This window comes from Cupressus sempervirens, chromosome 5 (genome assembly GCF_028749045.1).
Source record: "Cupressus sempervirens isolate cs-2001-9-10 chromosome 5, ASM2874904v1, whole genome shotgun sequence".
NCBI lineage: Eukaryota > Viridiplantae > Streptophyta > Pinopsida > Cupressales > Cupressaceae > Cupressus > Cupressus sempervirens.
In genome coordinates, this window is record NC_143122.1 from 241,816,065 (window position 1) to 241,822,480 (window position 6,416).

Below are 6,416 nucleotides of genomic sequence, written 5' to 3' on the forward strand. Positions count from 1 at the left end.
CCAGATGTTATCTTCTGTGATAACACTAGTGCAATCAACATAATTAAGAATCTAGTGATGTATACCAAGACCAAGCACATTGCAATAAAATATCACTTCTTGAGAGAATTGGTGCAAGACAAGGAAGTAAGATTGGAATATGTGAATACAAAAGAACAAATTACAGACATATTCACGAAGTCATTGCCTAATAATGCATTTTTGTATCTAAGAGGTAAGCTAGGGGTCATTCCCCTGTTTGAAGCTCACTAATCAGATTTTAGTGATGCATCAACCAAACATGTTGAAGATTAGACAAGTTGATGCAGTATTGTTAGAGTATATTGCATATGAATTTATACATCATGTACATGGAAAATACATTGATTGTTGTCTCTGGCATAAGATATCAAAGAGGGGGAATTTTCTATCATGTATTAGAGAAATATTTATGAATTTTTGAGATGATATTTCAAAAATTGAGTTGATATCAAAGAGGGAGAGTTTATTAGCATAAGTAGATATTGCAATCATTATAATTAGAGATTGATGATAGAGGGAGTTCACACTGATAGAGGGAGTTCTTATGTATGAGAATTACAATGAAACTAACCTGATATTATCCTTACTTCTATTTTTCTCTGAAATTTCTATGTATTATGACATGTTGTGTTTCTATCAATGCCAAAGAGGGAGATTGTTGGATATAGTCATTCAATTTTATGTTGTCTTTGATGTTACACAAATTTCAAGTATATACCAAGCAATCAATGTATGTTGAGCTCACTCAAGAGTCAAAGGAAGTTCTAGTGTATGACAAGCATTTTAATGTTAACCAACTTCAGAGTCAATGTCTACCAAGCTCACTCAATCACATAAGGAAAGTATGCATGGAACTAGTTTTAACCGAGCTCACTCAGTTACCAAAGAAAAGTTGGCATGGAATGAGTGTTAACAAAACTCACTCGGTTACCAAAGGAAGTCTAGAGGAAAGTCATTTTGAGTTAGTGTTGACCAAGTTGGGTTGGCTAACAAAGGATTATACTGTATCAGTTTTGTTGGTTAGTTCTATTTGACTTATGGGATGAATTTCATTTGTTTAAAATTGTATTCAAGCCGACTTGACAAGGTAAAACATATAAATATAAGGTCAAGTTGAGAATTGAATTAGAGAAGAAGCATGGGACTGAAAAGATAAATCAAGGAAGTGGATTGGAAGGATATCAGAGTATTCGAGTTGACTGAACTGCAAAGAATATTCTGATCAAGGAGGACCAATTATTCAAGCCAAAATGGAGATCTAAAATCAACAAATATAGGTGCGTCCACAATCAAGTCATATCATTGTTACTCTCTAATAATTGTAGCAATGAATCATATCTCCTAATAGAGTTAACTTAACATCTATTTTCCAAATCCTCTAACAAGCTGACATTTCTAGATTGAAGTATCTAAAGAACTCTAACAAGGTTACTCCTAACAGGGTGAACTAAATCCTTTAACAAGGTCACACCTAACAGTGTATTTTGTAACCTTTAATAGGGTTGGCTCCTAATAGGGCTCACTTCAAAAGAGTGAAAAATAATAACTAGTTGCAATTGGTGGTTTTTCCCAAATTGGGTTTTCACATTAAATCTTGGTGTCTCTTGTGTTCATGTTATTTGCTTTATGATTCTGCAACTAAGTTAATTAATGTTAATCACACTAAACATCTTAAGAAGCAATTCTTTCAATGTCTGCTGACTGATAATAATTCTTAGTGTTAACCGAGTGTTCCTATGTTAACCGAGTTACAATAGTATTTCAGTTTCAACAGAGTTTGGTTTTGAATTGTATTGACATATTAATAGAACTTGGATTTTTATTTTTTGTGGTAACTAATTCACCCCTCCCCTCTTAGTTACTCCTCTTATATTTCCAACACCTTGTCTACCTATGAATGTTCCCACTACTTCATTACCTACCTCACAACCTTCATACAATAGTTTTCCCTACATTTATTCTAATAATCCTACTGTGGTTACTAGTACCCCATATGTAACACCTTCTATTCTAGTTGATTAATACACTCTTCCTAGTGTGTCAAATGTGTCATTGCTAACTATTTCCTCTAATGATTCCACTATCCTTAGCCTTTCTCAAACCATTTCTTCTTTGCAACAAAAAATTTCTTCCCTTACTCAATCCAAGTTCAATGTGCCTACATATGACATGGGTAGTCTTTGTCCTTTGACATTATTCACATTGCTACCCATCAACAAGATGATATGCCTCACCTTGATACTTATAATGGTAAGGGTGACCCTGTGACTCACATTAAAATTTCCAAGTTCTATGTAGTGATTATGCTTTTTATCATAGGGTTATAGCTAAGTTGTTTGCTCAAACTTTTGTGACAAATATTTGTAATGGTATTATTCTTTTCTACCCTATTCTATTTATTCATTTCATAAATTTGCTAACAATTTTATCCAACATTTTCATAATAACATTGGTCCTCAAGTGTCTTTTACTAATTTAATGCATTGCGAACAATTTACCAAGGAAAACCTAACTGATTCTATTGGTATATTTAAGCGTTTGCATGCTTATATTTCTTATCTTGTGCTTGATATTGATATTCAACATATGTTTATTGATAATTTGCAAAAATACATTAAAAATAATATTTTGCTTACTGAATTTACTTCCTTTTCACAACTTTGTGCAACACTTCATCATTATCAATTATAAGTGAGTTAGTTTGAGATGATCACTCTAATGGGTCATGTACCCCCTAATAAGAGTGATATCGTACCTAGTCACAACAAATTCCACAAACATAATAACTATGTCAAGATCAACAAAGCCATGAATATAGTAGATGAACAAGTAGCTACTACATCCAAAAGTGTCGCTGCTTCCTCTATTTTTTGAATGAACTATAAATTTAGTCCTCTTTTTGAGTCTTTGTATTCACTTATGAGAAGGTTGGTTAGTTAGTGCTAATATTATTAAACTCCTTCCTACTAGACCACTTATTCCTTCTACCACTTCAGATATTCACTTTGATTTCATTTCCTTTTGTCAATATCATTGTTAGCTTGATCACGACACTAAACAATGTTATACTTTGAAACATAATATTCAAGAATTGATTGATTCCAACACTAGTCATACAATTTCTCAACTGCCTCCTTATTCTCCCAATATGAACATTGTTTATGATAAACAACATGAAGAGAATGACCATACCATTAACACTAATGTGTACCTCAATCTCCACCTCCACCTAAGAAAAAGGTTCAATTTAAAACTCATGATAAAATTAAACCCAGTTAAGCATGCTAGAAACCTTACTATGTCATTTGATGATTCTAACATTTTTTATGCTCTTGTCGGTCCTCTTTATATTTCTACTAGGGTTGATAAGTATCCTTCTTATGGTTGTATTGTTGATCTTACTTCCATGGTTAATGTTATCACTGAGGAACATATGTTTGCTAATCACTTGCATCATGATTTTTATGATTCAATTGATACTTGGATTTAGTTTACTTGTAATGGTTTCTTGTATTCCCCTCATAGTTCTATTTCATTGACTATTGAACTCGACGGTAAAGTGGTGAGTAGTACTTTTAAATTTTTTTTTACTTCTAATCAATTCCAAGTGAAGATAGGTTTACCTTGGTTGAATTCCATGCAAGCCATTTCTTCTATTCATCAGTGCATTAAATTTCCTCATGATAGTGTGATTAAGACAATCAATCATAGTGTATAATATCCTTCTAGGCCAAGGCATTGTGCTACCCTTGATTTCGTTTGGCCTTCTATTCCTACTACACCTCCTACTCATCTTGATTATCTTTTCCAACCATATCAAGCTCATAAATGTTAAAATATTGTTTAGTTGAGTATTCCTAGAGATGTTACTCATGGTCTTTTGCCCAAATATCCTCTTATTCTTCTTCTTTCAAACCCCTTAGATAAGTGTTGGCGATATTGATTGAAAGGTGAGAAATTTTTTAACCTCTCTATTAAAGGAGGAGGATCATTGAAAATGTAATAACACTTTTTGCATGGTATGCATTTTCCAAATATAATTATCTCTTGCATTTATATTGAGAATAAATTAAGAAGAGACATGTCCCTTCATGAGATATTTCTATTCATTAATATAATGATAATTATAGTTATCTACACACACACATAAAAATAAAAAATAAAAAAAATAATCACATAGGTTTATATGATTGAAGTTACCAAATATCAACACTCCCTCTTAGCCAAAGTGGATAAAAATAAGATTACCTTAATGTAAAATTAGGAATGACAATATTTAGGGATATCTTTGATAAGAAGATATCCACCATTCAGATAACATCTTATGATATCAAGAGGAATGGCCTCAGAATAACAAGTCATATGATATTCACCAAGTACTCAAAAGTGTCTCTAGATAATGTATCCTCAATAATAATTACCATATAAACATTCATGATCTGTTTAAGGGACTTAATCCACAATGCAAGATATAAAATATCATGATCTGTCTCAGACATCATAAGATGTCCATCACAATAGACGGCTATGGCCTGTTTAAGGAGCTTAATCCTCTATGCAAGTTATCATCTATCATGATATTCTTAGACATCATAATATGTCCATCACAATAGAAGGCCATGGTATGTTTAAGGAACATAATCCACCATGCAAGTTATCATCTATCATGATCTTATTAGACATTATAAGATGCCCATCATAATATAAGGCCATGGTCCATTTAAGGAACTTAATCCATCATGCAAGTTATCATCTATCATGATATGCTAAGACATCATAATATAAGATTAAGTTATTGAAAGATCATTACCTTCCAATAACTTTTACAAATGATAATCATTTGGAAGTCACCACTTCCTCATGATGTACAAAGATAGTAGGCCCATCAAAATCATGCACTTAGCCACATAAATTTTCAAACTCCCTCTAAGTATAATTGAGCTCCTCATCTCATGTTGCCTCTCATGAAGTGTCAAACTGTTAGGAACCTGTGTGTTCCTTCTGTTTATTTTGTTAGAGTAGTGTTGTTGGACGCATATGCTTTGTAAGTCGTCCCGTGAGTATATTTTATTATCCCACATGCATAGGTAGTATTACTTTTCTAGATCGTACTCAGTATATAAGAATAGGTTGAGGCCCTTGATGGGTACGGACGAATTTATTGTATTGAGCTTGCTCAAAGGAGGTTACCCCCTCGAAGTGGCCTGCGATCAGTAGATTCATTCTGAGTTCTGCTATCACTTTGTATTCTGTTATTTCGAGCATTCTCATGATATTGCTATAAGGAGGTTCATCACAATTGGTATCAGAGCACTCTCTTGGGCTCGCTGGGTGGAAATTACAAATTCGGGTTAATGAGGAGGATATACCTAAAACTGCCTTCTGCACACATGATGGTCACTATGAATTTTTAGTCATGCCCTTTGGCCTCACGAATGCTCCTTCAACATTTCAGGCAGTGATGAATAACATATTTCGACCATACCTCCGAAAATTCATTCTGGTCTTCTTTGATGATATCCTCATATATAGCAAAACTTGGCCGCATCCTAAAACTCTCAAGAGCCTTCGGGGTTTTTTGGGGTTGACTGGCTACTACCGCAAGTTTGTCAAAAATTACGGGAAAATTGCAGCACCATTGACAGCTCTGTTAAAAAAGGATGCCTTCTCCTGGACCCCTGTTGCTGAGACTGCATTTGAACAACTGAAACAGGCTATGTGCAGTACACCTGTTCTCGCAATGCCAGATTTTTCCAAACCCTTCACTATTGAGAGTGATGCTTGCGGCAATGGATTGGGTGCTGTTCTCCTGCAAGATGACCATCCTATTGCGTTCACTAGCAAAGCCCTCTCTGGTAAGAATCTAGCCCTCTCTACTTATGAAAAAGAAATGATGGCTATTTTGCATGCTGTACAGAAGTGGCGGCCATACCTCTTAGGGAGTCATTTTTGCATCAGAACCGATCACCAAAGTCTGAAATACTTCCTGGAACAACGAGTATCCTCTCCTACACAACAGAAATGGGTCAGCAAACTCATGGGGTATGATTATGAGATCACCTACAAGAAGGGTAAGGAGAATATTGTGGCAGATGCTCTTTCTCGCACATTTGATAATCAAGCTTCCCTTTCCGCTATTTCTATGCCCATTCCCAATTGGTTAGCGTCTGTTCAGCAGAGCTATGACAGTGACTCTTCTTTATCTCAAATCATTCACCAGCTAGCCAATAATCCTTCTGCTATACCACATTACTCTTGGGATGGTGCTTCTCTTCGATACAAGGGTCGGCTAGTGCTTCCTCAGAACCCAGCTCTACATCAGGCTATTTTTTATGAACTCCATGCTTCTCCTTCAGCAGGGCACTCAGGCTTCCTCAAAACTTATGAGCGAGCAA